Source organism: Erinaceus europaeus, chromosome 7, assembly GCF_950295315.1.
Source record: "Erinaceus europaeus chromosome 7, mEriEur2.1, whole genome shotgun sequence".
Taxonomy (NCBI): domain Eukaryota; kingdom Metazoa; phylum Chordata; class Mammalia; order Eulipotyphla; family Erinaceidae; genus Erinaceus; species Erinaceus europaeus.
In genome coordinates this window covers 59,252,271-59,267,350 of record NC_080168.1, presented here as the reverse complement: position 1 = coordinate 59,267,350, position 15,080 = coordinate 59,252,271, and the positions used below count along the sequence as shown (strand labels likewise).

The following is a 15,080-nucleotide window of genomic DNA, read 5'->3' as shown; positions in this document are numbered from 1 at the left end:
AGTTTCATTCTGGCAGCCAAGGCATTTACCATTTCATTGTTTTCCACATGCACTGCCCTGGCACTTCCATCACTTGTGTGTGAGTTTTGTTTGTGTGATTCCTCCCCAATAGCTGCTCCCCCTAATGAGTGAGGGGTCAGAGCTGTCAGTGTGGTGACATAAAGTGGGGGAGAAGGTTCGAAACCTTAGTAAGGAGATAGCTAGCTGGCTGGCTTCTTGAGAATAGAGGTAACTGGATTTGACAGTTCTTTTTTCTTTCTTTCCTTCTTTCTTTTTTAAAATTATCCTTATTTATTACATAGAGACAGCCAGAAATCAAAGAGTAGGGGGAGACAGAGTGGGGCAGGGGGGGACCAACCTGCAGCCCTGCTTCACGACTTGCAAAGCTTTCCCCTGCAGGTGGGGACTGGAGGCTCGAACCCAGGTCTTAGTGCATTATACCATGTGCATTATAACCAGGTGTGCCATCACCTGACCCCTAGTTCTTTTTTGCTTTTAAAGTATGTGTATGTGTGTGTATGGTATGTGCAAATAAGAAATCAGAGCACCTCTTTATCATCTATGATGTTCTATTTGTGTCTTATTTATTTGCTTATTCATTTATTTTTGCTACCAGGGTTATCTGTAGCTCTCAATGCCTGCAGGGCTCCACTGATACAGTGACTTTTTTTTTAACATAGAAGGTGAGATATAGAAAGTGATAGAGAGGGAGACAGTAACAGAGAGAGGAGAGACACTGCAGCCCATCTTCTTGGCTAGTTAAGCACCACCACCCCCCAACCTCCACAGGTACCCCCATGACATGGCTCTGGGTTCAAACCCATGGCCTTGCACATGGTGACATGGCTACTCTACTAGGTGAGCCACCGTACATCCCCTTTGTCTTTCTTTTTCTCCTTTCATGTCAGGCATTGAACCAGGGGCCTCACACATGTTAGCTTCGTTTCCAGCCTTGATGATGAAAGATCCACAGTGGAGCACAGTGGACAATAGAACTAATGAGCATACAGACAGGAAGTGGACGGGCGACTGGAGCTCCACTGTGTCACTTACTCTACTCTGGTCCTTGTGCAGTACATGTTGCTATTCTTGGTGGTCTGGGGCTAGCAAGAGGCAGACTCCCTGTCATACTTACTCCCTTCCACAATCCTTAGATAAATTGAGTAATTCTGTGCTTGAAGGAGCACAAGGTTCTTCTTCCAAGTTCACCCCTTCCCTGAAGCTTACTAAACACACACACACACACACACACACACACAGGCAAAAACAACACACACACACACACACACACACACGCAAAAATAACCAAATATTTTTGTCAGTAGGCTAGCACTTAAAAAAAATCTTTGAAGTAGCATCATGAGGCAGTAATATCAAGGCTTAAACAGAGCTTATCTATTAGTGCCAAGTATCTGACCACTCAGTGGTCAATCCGTACAGCCTGAAAACATTCCACTGCATTGTGTACCCCTGGCTTGTGGAGTTTTTCAGATAGATGAGAGCCAGTGTGAAATGTTTAAGTCCTTACCCTAAAAATTGATTAGTTGAGTTTGTGTATAAGTTAATGTTAAAAACGGCACCTACTCCTTCCAATAGCTTTGTTTTGGTGTTGGATGTCAGGAATGTTTGTCTTGGTTGGCTGGGCACTCTGCAGTAGGGTGGCATCTGTGAGCATGTGGGTTACTCAAGCCCCTTGGCACAGACAAGAATCCTCTCCATTCACATTTTCAGCTCACTGGGATATTACCCTACTCTCTACCCTCATATCTGTGTGGAAATAGTTATTTCAACATTTGTACTGTGCTTCCCCCCCCTTTTGTTCTTTTTTTTTGAGGCCATCTTTTCCCTGTTTTTGTTGCCCTTGTTGCTGTTATTGTTGCCATTGATGTTGTTGTTGTTGTTGTATAGGACTGAGAGAAATTGAGAGAGGAGGGGAGACAGAGGGGGGAGAAAAGTATAAACACCTGCAGACCTGCTTCAACACTTGTGAACCGACCCCCTTACAGATGGGGATCCTTACTCTGGTCCTTGCACTACTGCCCGGCTCCCTCCCCTTTTTGTTCTTTGTTGACAAAACCCAGGAATATTTTATTGGGTAGCTTTGATTCTTCTAGTTATTCTAGTTGACTTAGTTTATTTTAACTGATCTTGAAAATTAATAGTGACTTATACCATGTTCCATCCAAAGGCACTTATATGTATATCTTATTTCTCTCCTCTCTCCTCTTCCTCCTCCTTCTTCTTATCCTCTCTCTCTGCCTCCAGTGTTATCACTGGGGCTCAGTGCTGGCATTAGGAAGCTCACTGCTCCTGGCAGCCCCTCCCTTTTTCATTCGATAGGACAGAGAAAAGATTGCAAAGAGGAGGTAGAGAGGGAGAGATGTTGGGAAATTGTGCAGATGTGGTTGAGTTAGGCAGGGCCCACAAACCACCCCATGCTAGTATGGCCAGTCCCTTTATCTACATACCAATCTTCTGCTTTGTCTTATAAATGACTAAAGGTTTCCCCAGCACATTATCCCCTCAGGGTATTGCTAATTCCCATCAGCTAAAACCACAACAATGGTGGCTAAGGAAGTTCCCAGCGTGCCTTTTTCTTTTCTCCACCCCCTTTCCTAGCCATCTCTGTTCCTGACTTGCCACTTCCAGTTTTATCCCATAAAACCTACTTCTGTTCCTGGTTTCACTCTCTTTTCTCTCCCGTGTCCTGACCTGGAGAAGGGCTGGTGTGCAGATAAGGAGGTGGCCATTGCTGTTTGGCGCCACGTGGCTTAGCCCGCTGTGCTCACTTCAGACTCTAGGACGTCCACGAGAATAAAGATTTGTATTGTTATCACCACTAGCTTGGTTCCTGGCCTCTCTCCCGCCCTCGAAGCTAACCCCACAGAGAGAGGCATATAGACACCTGCAGACCTGCTTTGCAGCTTGTGAAGCACCCGCCCAGGAGGTGGAAAATGGGGGCTTAACTTCGGGTCCTTGTGCATATCCTTGTACTTAGTACTATGTGTGCTTACTACTGCTGGGTGCATCACTGCCCAGTCCCCTTTTATTTACCTCTCTTCACTAATATATGGTATAAACGTCTATATATTTTATTATTTTCTACTTGAGAAAACGGATACTTAATGTCAGTGGCTTAGGGTCACTTGGATAGCATGCTGCTTTGCCATGTGCACCACTCTGGTTCGAACCTGTGCCCCACTGCATTGAAGGCAGCTTTGATGCCGTGATCTCATTCACCTTCTCTTTATCTGTTTCTTTGTAAAAAAAAGAAGGGAGGGAACGAGGGAGGAAGGGAAGGAGGGAGGGAAGAAAGGAAGGGAAAAAAAACACCTCAATTTAGAGAATTTATGGGAAGTTCCCAAGGTCTCATGAAGTGAGAAATAAGAAACTAAAGTTGTTTGTTGGATCAACAAGAGTTTTGGTTAAAATGTTCAGAGAACTGAAGCATTGAGAATGGTCTAGCACATTTTTTGAAATTTTCTATAAGGACAGTGCTTTTTATTTATTTATTTATTTATTTTGGTAATTTTTATTATCAAATTATTATTTAAAAAATTAGTATTTATTTTTTAGTTGTTACCAAGGTTATCACTGGGACTTAATTCCTGTAGTACAAATTCACTGTTCCTGGTGACCTGTTCTTTCTTTTACCTTTTATTTGTTAGGACAGAGAGAAATTGAGAGGAGATGGAAGTGGTGGGGAAAGAAGGATACCTGAAGCCTGCTTCACTGCTGGTGAAGGGCTTTGGTCCTTGTGCTCTGCCCCCTCATTTTTTAAAAAATGTTTTTTTTTTCCAATTTCTGTGATGTCCTTATTTGGTTGGCTCACCAAACACAAAGACTTACTTTTGGTTAACCCAGCAATAACTAAAGTAATTTATATTTACAAACAAAAACAATAGTAGTTGGAAAGCAAAGCCAAGTTCCAACAATGAAACATGTCTTTTATAAAAATCATGGTATTTCAAAACTGCATGTGTCAATAACAGTGGAAGTAGTATTGTAGCGCCAAGGGTTGCACAGAAGCCAAGCTTCTTGTAAAATACTGACTGAGAATCCCTGGTAAACATTGCAAATGTGAGAATTCTGGTATTTACTGGATTTTAAGCCCTCTTAAAAATTAACCCAGTGGATACTTCATAGATAACTCTGTACATATATAAAACAGTTTATGGAAAGGCATGTGTACTATTCTTGTTAGAAATCAGGAAGTATCTGAGCTTTTAGCCATTCCATGCCCTGTCTTTGGCACTCACTGGTCCAGAAACCTGGCCAGCTGTGGGTGTGGGGGTTGTGTGTGTGTACGTGTGTGGGGATGGTGTTTAATATATTTAATTATAGGAGAAGGGAGATCTTATTCATACTGATCCTTTATCTTTGGAGTATGTACTAAAATTCTTGGAGTTTTAAGTCAACTTATTTTTGGTAAATTTTTTTATTTCATTTTATTGTCATTAGGTTATCTCAGTGCCAGCACTACAAATCCATCACTCCTGGTGGCCATTTTTTCCTCCCTCCCTCCCTCCCTCCCTCCCTCCCTCCCTCCCTCCCTCCTTTCCTCCCTTCTTTCTTTTTCATTCTATTTTATTTGACAGGACAGAGAGAAATTGAGACGGGAGGAGGAGATAGAAAGGGAGACAGACGGACCAGGCAGTGGCGCCCCTGGTTAAGTGTTCACATTACAGTATGCAAGGACCTGTGTTCAAGCCCTTGGTTCCCACCTACAGGGGGAAAGCTTGATGAGTGGTGAAGCAGAGCTGAAGGTTTCTCTCTGTCTCTCTCCCTCTGTATCTCCTCTCCCCTTTCTTTTTAATCTTATTTATTTTTAAAATTTTTGTTATTTTCATTATTGGATAGAGACAGCCAGAAATTGAGATAATTATCCAGTAATAAATACAAATATTTAAAAGAAAATTTAAAAAAGTGAGAGGGAGAGAGAAAGATACGTACCTGCAGACCTGCTTTGCTGCTCTCAAAACTTCCCCCATGCAAGTATGGAGGGAGGCTCAAGCCTGGTTCCTTGTGCATGGTGATGGGTATACTCAACTGGGTGCACCACAGCTCAGCTCCCTTTTGGTTAACTTTTAAACTAAAATACTCTGCAGGCAAATAGGAAAATTCTAGAAAGGAAGGAATAGGATGAATGAAAGAATGATGAGGAAACTAGTCAGCCTGTGGATGAATGCAAACACATAGTGACTGAATAAAGTTAGGAGCAGTGGGTTTGTAGAAATAGAAGAGGACCAGGGGATGGCCCATCTGGTGGAGCACACTTGGCCAGGCATGAGGACTTGGATTCTGGCCCCCAGCCACTACATGAGAGCACTACAAGGAAGGCCTCAGGAGGACTGCAGTGGTGCCACAGTGTCTCTCTCCTCACTCCCTCTCTCATCATCTATTGAAAAAAAAAATCTAAAAAAGAAGGGAAGAAGAGGTGTCCTTAGATTGGTGGACTCATGCAGGTATGAAGTCCCAACGAAAGCCCTCAGAACAAAACAGAAGTAAAAGGGGGGTGTCTGACACTGCCGAGGACTCTCGTGGACACTACATTGCGTATTTGAATGCTGCTAAGTTAGATCGTAAACGTTCTCTTATCTTTGCACTGTCACATGTGGTGCTGAGCCTCACGCCTACAGGTCCCTGGCCCTACCCTATGAGCCACTTCTATCTCCCCACGGCTTCCAATTTATCTTGATTTTTTTTTAATTAAAGGGATGATAGTTTTTATTAGTGATATTGATTTATAGGATTTTGGGATAACTACAGAAGTCATTACTCCTATCTTCTGCACCCCCAAAAGAATCTTGGTTCATACTCCTGAGGGAGAGAAATGTTAGGGGAAAATGACCAGTAGGCTCTAAACCCCAATTATTCTGGACTTTAAGAGAGAAGAGGGAAAAAGTACATTTGGAAGTAGTAATAGATATAGGTGTGACTTAGAAAGGAAGAGAAGGCAGGACCATAGAAGAAAATGGGCAGGGGTCGGGCGGTAGTGCAGCAGGTTAAGTGCACATGGCACCAAGTGCGAGGACCAGTGTTAGGATCCCGGTTCAAGCCCCCAGCCCTCCACCTACAGGAGGGTCGCTTCACAAGCGGTGAAGCAGGTCTGCATTTGTGTGTCTTCGCTTCACAAGCGGTGAAGCAGGTCTGCATTTGTGTGTCTTTCTCTCCTCCTCTCTGTCTCCCCTCCTCTCTTGACTTCTCTCTGTTCTATCCAACAACATCATTGGTAACAATAATGACAACAAGGGCTGTAACAACAAGGGCCACAAAATGGGGAAAAATAGCCTACAGGAGCAGTGGATTTGTGGTGTAGGCACCAAACCCCAGCAATAACCCTGGACGCAAAAAAAAAAAAAGGCAAATATATATTATATATATATTAATTAGTCAATCCACATCTGTCACCTTGGGAAAACTACTGCAGTTTCCAGTGGAGGGAATGGGGACACAGAACTCTGGTGGTGGGAATGGTGAGGAATTAGACCTGTTACCCCATTATTTATCTTGATTGATTAAAGCCCCCATAGTTTGAGTCTATGGATGGTTACTAGCATCAGTTTTTTACTGTCAGAAAGAGAGACGTGTTTAAATATCTTCTGACTTTCTAATTTCTTACCCTTTAATGCCTTTTTCCTCCTTTTTGCCTATGGGATGAAGCATAAAGGTTTTAACCAGCCACAAAAAGCCATCATAATCTGACTCCTCCTTACTTTCTGGATTTAATCTCCTACTCAAACAAATGCACTTTTTTTTGGCCATGTATCTTTTGCCTTAAAAAAAATTTTTTTTTTATTTATAAAAAGGAAACATTGACTAAACCATAGGATAAGAGGGGTACAACTCCACACAATTCCCACCACCAGAACTCTGCATCCCATCCCCTCCCCTGATAGCTTTCCCATTCTTTAACTCTCTGGGAGCATGGACTCAAGGTCATTGTAGGATGCAGAAGGTGGAAGTTCTGGCTTCTGTAATTGCTTCCCCGCTGAACATGGGCATTGACAGGTTGATCCGTACTCCCAGCCTGTCTCTCTCTTTCCCTAGTAGGGAAGGCCTCTGGGGAAGCAGAGTTCCAGGACACATTGGTGGGGTTGTCTGTCCAGGGAAGTCTGGTCGACATCATGCTAGCATCTGGTACCTGGTATCTTCTACCTTCTAATCATGCCAAGTTTATGTGACTATGATAGTCATGCTTAGGGCTTCCTAAGTTTAGCATTTAATGGGCTAGAAAATTACCAAATTAATAAATGGGCAGGGTTCATCAGACTACATTTTGCAAAGTAAGAACATTATTTCATTAAAGACTATATGCTAACATCACAATGGAGATGGAATAATTTTAGCTTTTTCCTTTTTTTCTACTAGTGATTTAATAATTAACAAGATTGTAAGATAACAGGGGTGTAATTCCATACAGTCCCCACCACCAGAGTTCCCTGTCCCGTCCCTTCCATTGGAAGCTTCCCTATTCTTTATCCCTCTGGGAATATGAATCAAAATTCCTTATGGGGTGCAGGAGGTGGGAAATCTGACTTCTGTAAATGCTTCTCTGCTGTTGACAGGTGGATCCACACCCCCAGCCAGTTTCTACTTTCTCTAGTGGGGCAGGGCTCTGGAGAGGTGAAGTTCCAGGACACACTGTTGAACTCGTCTGCCCAGGGAAGTCAGGATGGCATCATAGTAGTCTGCAAGTTGGTGGTTGAAAGGCATTAAGATATAGAGAACAAATGGTTTTAACAAACAGTAACCCAAAGATAGGGATAGAACGGGTGAAATTAGGAGTCATTGGGTAGGAAGAGGCTAGGAGGTCTATTTTAGGTATGTTCCAAGGGGTCATGACTTTAGTAATTTTTGCCTGAACCTGATAGCTAACATGCAGTTGGACTTAAAAATATTGTTTGGGAAGATGGTGTCAGAGCTGAGAATAGGCATTTTATTATCATTATATTTTTAAAGGCTGCTAATTAAAATAAAATATGAATACCTCACCAATTGCTTGTATTACCTTCATTTTGCTGGAGACTGGAGGAAAATTCATTCTGGACTGTCACTAGCTGTGGAATGGGAACTTTGTGCCTTTGTACACATCATTTCCTCTGTCAGAAACCCTCTGTTTCTCTCTTGCCACCAGCCCTTGACCTAGCTAAATCCTCTTAAACCTTCAATTCTCAGTTTACATGTTGACCTTAGAAAATCTTTACCCATCTCCTTTCACCTGCTCTCCTAGACCACACATCCCTCCAACCATCTCCTCTTTTTGGCTTTTTTTCTGCCTCCAGGGTTATCACTGGGGCTCAGTGCCTGCATTACAAAGCCACTGCTTCTGGAGGCTATTTTTTCCATTTTGTTGCCTTTGTTGTTGTTGGATAGGGTAGAGAGAAATCGAGAGAGGGGGGAAGGCAGAGAGGTTGCTTGTGAAGCAAACCCCTCCCCATAAGTGTGGGGCTGGGGGCTCAAACTGGGATCCTTATGCTGGTCCTTGTGCTCTTTTTGACATTTTGAGGTTCCCTTCCCTTCCTCTGCTGAGCTGTGGGGGCTATTTACTGCTTTCTCTCTCTTGCTACAGAGACCATGAGGTTCTAAGAGGCAGACTGCATCCTACTTACCCTCATCACCAGAGCACGCATCCACACTCACTGTGCAATAAATAGCTAATAGATGAGTGAGTGAGTGAGTGAGTTAGTGAATGAATGAGTGAACAAATATCTGGGCTCTTTGGGTGCCTTTTGTGCCTTGTATGTCTTCTGTGACCTGTAGTTTCAGGCACAGAGGATTGATTCAAACACATACAAGCACTCATTGAATTGAAACTAATTTATGGGTTTTGACCTCACCGGTTCTCCTATTTTTCTTTGTTGAGGAAAACTAATTATGTTCTGCATTATCAGAGTGTCTGCAAACCGTTTGCAGCTGCTGTCTGAAGAGTTTCCAGGGGCTCTCCTTCCAGCTTGTCCCTCCCTTTTCCACTGCTCGTTTCAATTTACCACCCTGGCAATGATGTGCTTGTTTTATCTGTCCGTCTATTATTATTACTATTTTGTGGAAAAAGGAAGAAGAGACTTGCAGTAAGGTACAGGTGGAGAATATGCACATTTTATGTTGTCTGATGTTTCCAAAGCCACAAGAGACTTGTGATTTGGGGCATTTCACTGTTAAAGAAAAGAAAAGAAAAGAAAAGAAAAGAAAAGAAAAGAAAAGAAAAGAAAAGAAAAAAGAAAAGGACACCTTTCTTTGCTCTTAAAAACTAATCTGCCAAAACAGTGTATCTAGAAAGGTCAATTACAGCTTGTCCTAAGATTCAGTGGTGATGCAGTCTCTCCTCTGGGGAGAGACGATCTCAGGTAGTCCGGTGACTGGATGGGTGGAGCCCTTTCCCCACTCACAAGGATACTGATGCTCTTACCACCTCATCTCATCAGTTATCATTCAGTCCCTGGGGAGCCTGCTTTGCTGGTCTCAAAGACATGCCCCCTGCAGATGGAGGATTGCTGAATGCTTCTCTCTAAAGTGTACTGGCCTAGGTCTATACCAGGAAGAAATAGCTGCTCCTCTTGGGTAACTTCTGTCTTTCTTTGCCTCCCTGGGCACACTCTTTCGTTATGAAAATAACCTGTACTTGTAGAGTCAGAGAGATAATAACCACACCATTTATGACTACATCCCATGGGTGAAGTATTGTATACACCTTATTAATAGTCCTTTCCTTTTGTAAGTGCTGGAAACTAAAGCATTAAGTGGCTTCACCAAAGGCAGGCAGAAGTGGGAGCTGTAAACTCTGTCTTGGGGCCAGGAGAAAGTTCAGTTTTCATTTGAGAGGATCCCGGTTCCATTTCCCCAGAGTCATATGGATCCCCGTACCATCCACTAGGAAAGCTTCAAGAGCAGTGGAGTGGTACTTGATGTTTCTCCTGGTCTGTCTGCCTCTCTCTCTCTTTAAAAATATTTTTATTTATTATTGGATAAAGACAGAAAAATAGAGGGGAGGGGGGATAGAGAGACACCTACAGCCCTGCTTCACCAGTCACAAAGCTTCCCCCTTGCAGGTGGGGACTGGGGGCTTGAACCTGAGTCCTTGCATACTGTAAGTGAATGCTTAACCAAGTGCACCACTACCTGACATATATCTCTCTCTCTATCCCTGTGTGTGTGTGTTTCTATCTGCAATTACAAGGAGTAGTAGAATTAAGCAGGTGTGAAACAAGTGAACAAACAAACAAAACCCACCACCTGCCAGGCCCCAGAGTCGTCCACTTTCCACTGCAGCCTGCTGCCTCCCTCTTCAGCAGGCACTTTCTCCCTGTTTTCCCCTCTCTCCCCCTCTCTCCAGCAATCCTGAATGTACTCCCCTGTACACTCAGTTAAAGCCCCCAACTCCTGGGAGTGCGTTGAGAACTATTTGGGATAAGAGGCACATGATGTTGAGAATTGGCATGGTGTCTTGCGTGTAATAACTCAATTCTTCCTCCTTCCTTAAGATAACATGGTGCCTAGGATGAACCCAGGACTTCAGACAAGTGTGACACTATTGCCTCCCCCACCCCAACTTTATAGTCTCTAAAAGGAGAGAAGAGACCCCATTACCATCCCACGAATTGTGGAGCTGCATGTGGAGCCAGGGCTGAAACCCCCCAGGGTCTCATGTGTCAGGAGACACTCTACTCAGAGTCACCTCTCAGGCTCTCTTCCTTCCTCTTCCTCCTTTCTTTGGTGGCTGGATCTGAACTCCCCTCTCATCCTCTGACTCTCTTTGCTATTTGGGGGAAATGATTGTTTGGGGATGAGCATAGGGAAAGGGGGGGCCATGTTCCCCTCATTCACTCTTAGTGAACTATGAAGTGCTGAGAACCAGAGTTTGAGCCTAAAGTCATCACCCCATTTATCAATAGATGATGGGGAGAAGTGCTGTTTTGCCAGAAAAGAGAGAAAATATGCCCAGAAAGGAGGGGACATGGTGGTTAGCTTCCTGCCATGGGAGGAGGTCAGTAGATAGACTGCAGCAGTTTCATGTGCCAAGCCCAGGGGCTAGTCCTGGACACCAGACATTTCAGAGCTGTGCTCAAATCAATATCTCTCTCACTCTCTCTTTCTCTCAAAATAAATACTTAAAGAAGCAAGTAATTTCAAAACAAAAGGTTCTTTTAACCCTAACTTCCAATATCTATTTTCATTAAGGCAACCAAAGTTTCTTTTGGTACCTTTTCAGTTACACACACACACACACACACAGACACACACACACACACACACACACGTTCTAAAATCAGACAATCACAGTTAAAGAATTTAAGCTTGGGGGCAGGGGTGGGCGGTAGCGCAGCAGTTTAAGCACACGTGGTGCAAAGCACAAGGACTGGCGTGAGGATCCTGGTTCGAGCCCCCGGCTCCCCACCTGCGGGGGGGGGGGTTGCTTCACAAGCTGTGAAACAGGTCTACAGGTGTCTGTCTTTTTCTCCCCTCTCTATCTTCCTGTCCTCTCTTGATTTTTCTCTGTCCTTTCCAACAACAATGACGGCAATAACAACAACAATAATAACAACAATGATAAATAACAGGGGCAACAAAAGGGGAAAAATAGTCTTCAGGAGCAGTGGATTCCAGGTGCAGGCATCGAGCCCCAGCAATAACCCTGGAGGCAAAAAAAAAAAAAAAAGAAAGAAAGAAAAAGAATTTCAGCTTGAAAAGGGTGATCCTTCCCTCCTGGCTCCACACATTCTGAACCTCCACCCCCTTGGAAGACCAAACACATTCAGTAACGTAAGTAGGAATTGTAGGAAAGAGGAGGAGGAAAGAGAAGACAGTTGTGGTGAGAAGGTATCCGCAGCATTTTAGGAGATGAAAAGCAGATGGCCCTGCGATACCAAAGAATATGAAATTCAAAGGTCGAGTGCTTACAGGAAGAAAAGAGAAGCAGCACATGTTGCAGAATTCTGAAGGCTCCACAGATAGAGGCAGGTGCAGAAAGGGATGGGGGAGGAGGGCCTTTGGGGCCCTGGACCTCAGTTGGGACTGAGTGTTTCGCAGTCATCTATCATGGCCAGATGTGAAGTGTTACCACTGTATCAGCAACTGTACTGCAACCCCCCTGCCCCCACCCCATAAAATGATTAAAAAAAAAACAGGATTGATGAGAATTGTTCCACCTCTCCTCCCCCTCCCCTACACACACAAGGAGCTCTCCTTGCACACCAGTTTAAACACTGATGGACCAGAGACCCTGAAGCTGCAGCTGTAGGAAGGAAGGGAATTAAGAGAAAAGTTTTGTTTTCTTTTCTTCTCTTCTCTTCTCCCCCCTTTATTGGGGGGGGGATTAATGGTTTATAGTCGACAGTAAAATACAGTAGTTGGTACATATGTAGCATTAGAGAAAGGTTTTTGGGGACAGGTGGTGGTGCATCTGGTTGAGCACACATGTTACATTGGGCAAAGACCTGTGTTCAAGTCCCCAGTCCCCACCTGCATGGGGAAAGCTTCAAAAGTGGTGAAGCAGTGCTGCAGGTGTTGCTCTGTCTCTGTCTCTTTCCCTATCTTTTCCTTCCCTCTTGATTTCTGGCTCTCTCCAATAAATAAAGATAATAAAATAAATTGAAAAAAAAAGAGAGAGAGAAAGGTTTTCTACTGAAGAGTGAGACCTCAGCTCCCACTCACTTCCAGGAATGTTACTGATTATGCTTATATCTTACAAAGAAGCTGGAGGGGTTTTCTTTGGGGGAACTGACTAGTGCAGGAGGAGGTTGTGTATGCTGGCATTTCGGGACCCCCCTTTTCCCACCACAAAGTGTCTGGGTTCCTCCTGAGTGGTCTTCAGATGAGGGCCAGCAGTTGTCCATCACTCCCCAAACTCAGAGCACTTTTCATGCAGCTGCTGAGTGCTTCATTCTCAAGTACTTCTAGTAAACCTTTAACATAAAAGAAACCAATATAAACCACAGGAGAGGGGGGGAGTGTGTGTCCTAGGAGATAGCTCAGTGTTTTAGAGCATGGACTCAGCATTCCTTGAAGCCCCAAAGTTCTCATTCAGATTCAGTTCCCAAAAGTACCATAAGCCAGGACTGAGCAGTGTTCTGGTCTCTCTTGGAAAAAGAAAAAAGTGAGTAAGTAAAAAACATACAAACCAGTGCAGTAAGTTGAAGACTTATGGCAAATGGTATAGTTAGGAGTCTCTCAAAGAAAATACATTGCTGAGGGTCGGCTGTTAGCACAATGGGTTAAGCACACTTGGAGTGAAGTACAGTAATAGTCTTGATATAGTCTATAGTCTAAGATATAGTCTGCAGGTGTCTATCTTTCTCTCCCCCTCTCTGTCTTTCCCTCCTCTTTTGATTTCTCTCTGTCCTATCCAACAGCAACAATAGCAATGGCAACAATAACAATAACATCAAAGACAACAAAATGGGAAGAATGGCCTCCAGGAGCAGTGGATTCATAGTGTAGGCACCAAGGCTCAGCGATAACCCTGGAGAGAAAATATATATATATATATATATACATATATACATACACACACACACACACACACATATTGCTTTCACTTAGGTTAGGAAGTTATGAACATGACTCTTGGAAAATAAGGACTTTTTGATGCTAAAATGATGTTAAGTTGGGCTAGGTGGTGGTGCCTTTAGTAGAGTGCATATGTTACAATGCACTAGGACCTGAGTTTGAGTCCCTGGTCCCCAGCTACAGGGGGAAGTTTCTCAAGCAGTAAAACAGTGCTGTAGGTGTGTCTTTGTCTCTCTCCCTCTCCATTTCCTCCTTGCCTCTTGATTTTTCTCTGTCTCTACTCAATAAATAAACAATATAAATAATATTTAAAAATTAAATTATCTTTAATGACATTAAAATGCTTATAAAATTAAAAGGACATTGGATGGACTTATAAAATAATGATTAGAAAACCATTTCCCAAAAAAAAAGCTACATGATTAAAGATGCAAATGAAAAAAAAAGTTAGGCAGTACCTCCTGGAGGAGGACATTCAAAAATCTGTCAGACAGGAAATAAAGTGATGATATACTACATGACTCCACTACACAATCAAACTTAGATACTCACGATTCTATGATAATACCGTCCTATGTATTTTTTTTTTGCATAATTCTGTAGGGAATATGGGGTGAAGAAAAATCCTGTGCATGGTGGTGGTAGAATGAGAAAGTGGGATCTCCACCTTCTATAGAAGGAACTGAATAATTGATGCATAGAATTGGAAAATAAAGCTTATACTATTGGGATGATAATCAGAAATATAAAAAAAAATAGCCTAGATATGGGGCGATTAAATGAAGGGAACTCTGTGTGTGTGTGTATTAGTAGCAGTTTAAGCATATATTTCTCTTTGCTAAAAGAAAAAAAAAAGGAGACTTCTGGAGGTGGGGTTACAGAGCAGCAGCAGCTGTGCTTTTTTTCCTCTCCTCACCCAGGTCAACTAGGAATGCCAAAGGAGACCACCTGGGGCTGCAAGAAGACAGGACTAGAAAGACTTCAGGAACCCACCAAATCACCAGTGAGTGCAAACACCTGTGGCTCACGGACAGAGAGGAGCCTAGGGAGAGATTAAGTGGCTGGTTACAGTCTGGCAGTTTACCAGTTGAGATGCCACCTCCAGTCTGTTTCACCATCAAAAAGACTGAAGGGAGGAGAGGACTCCCCTAAGACACACCGAATGAAACTGTGAGTCTCCATTGCTACTGCCGTCAGAATCAGGAGCAGCAGCAGGGAGGCCCTGTGCTGACACTAGGGGACAGAGAACTAACCAGGAAATTCAGGAGAAGATCTATACCTCCATGGCCTAGCAGTGGGACTGTGAGAGTCTCTTGGTATAACCACTGGATTATCTCTGCCATACCCTGCTTTCTCTCTTGGTCAGGAGTCAGTGATTAAGCTAAGAAGCCTACTTATTGTTTAAAGCCCTCAGGATCCCAAAGCCTACAGGGAAGAAAAAGAACAAAAGAGGATTTAAAACCACTGTGCTACAACTCAGGGATTAAAATAATTTTGAAACAACTGTCAATTTCCACAAATGTGAACCTTTTAAGCACCTTACATAGACACAAGTCAATCCAGGCAAGAGTGAT

At 43.3% G+C, this 15,080-nt stretch overlaps 1 protein-coding gene and 1 long non-coding RNA gene across 4 annotated transcripts in view; one reads left to right on the top strand and one right to left on the bottom strand.

Annotated features, from left to right (window-relative positions):
* LOC132539422 (uncharacterized) overlaps nt 1-15,080 on the bottom strand; it is a 328,586-nt gene that overhangs the window by 6,549 nt on the left and 306,957 nt on the right. The gene's annotated exons all lie outside the window — the stretch shown is intronic.
* Nucleotides 1-15,080, top strand: part of ST8SIA1 (ST8 alpha-N-acetyl-neuraminide alpha-2,8-sialyltransferase 1) — a 171,198-nt gene that overhangs the window by 35,322 nt on the left and 120,796 nt on the right. The window contains exon 1 of one of the 3 annotated variants that reach the window (XM_060194497.1): nt 14,429-14,509. The exons of the other annotated variants lie outside the window; for them this stretch is intronic. The gene's annotated coding sequence lies outside the window, so the exon portion shown is untranslated. Of the gene's footprint in view, nt 1-14,428; nt 14,510-15,080 lie in introns of those variants that run through there. 3 annotated transcript variants of the gene reach the window in all.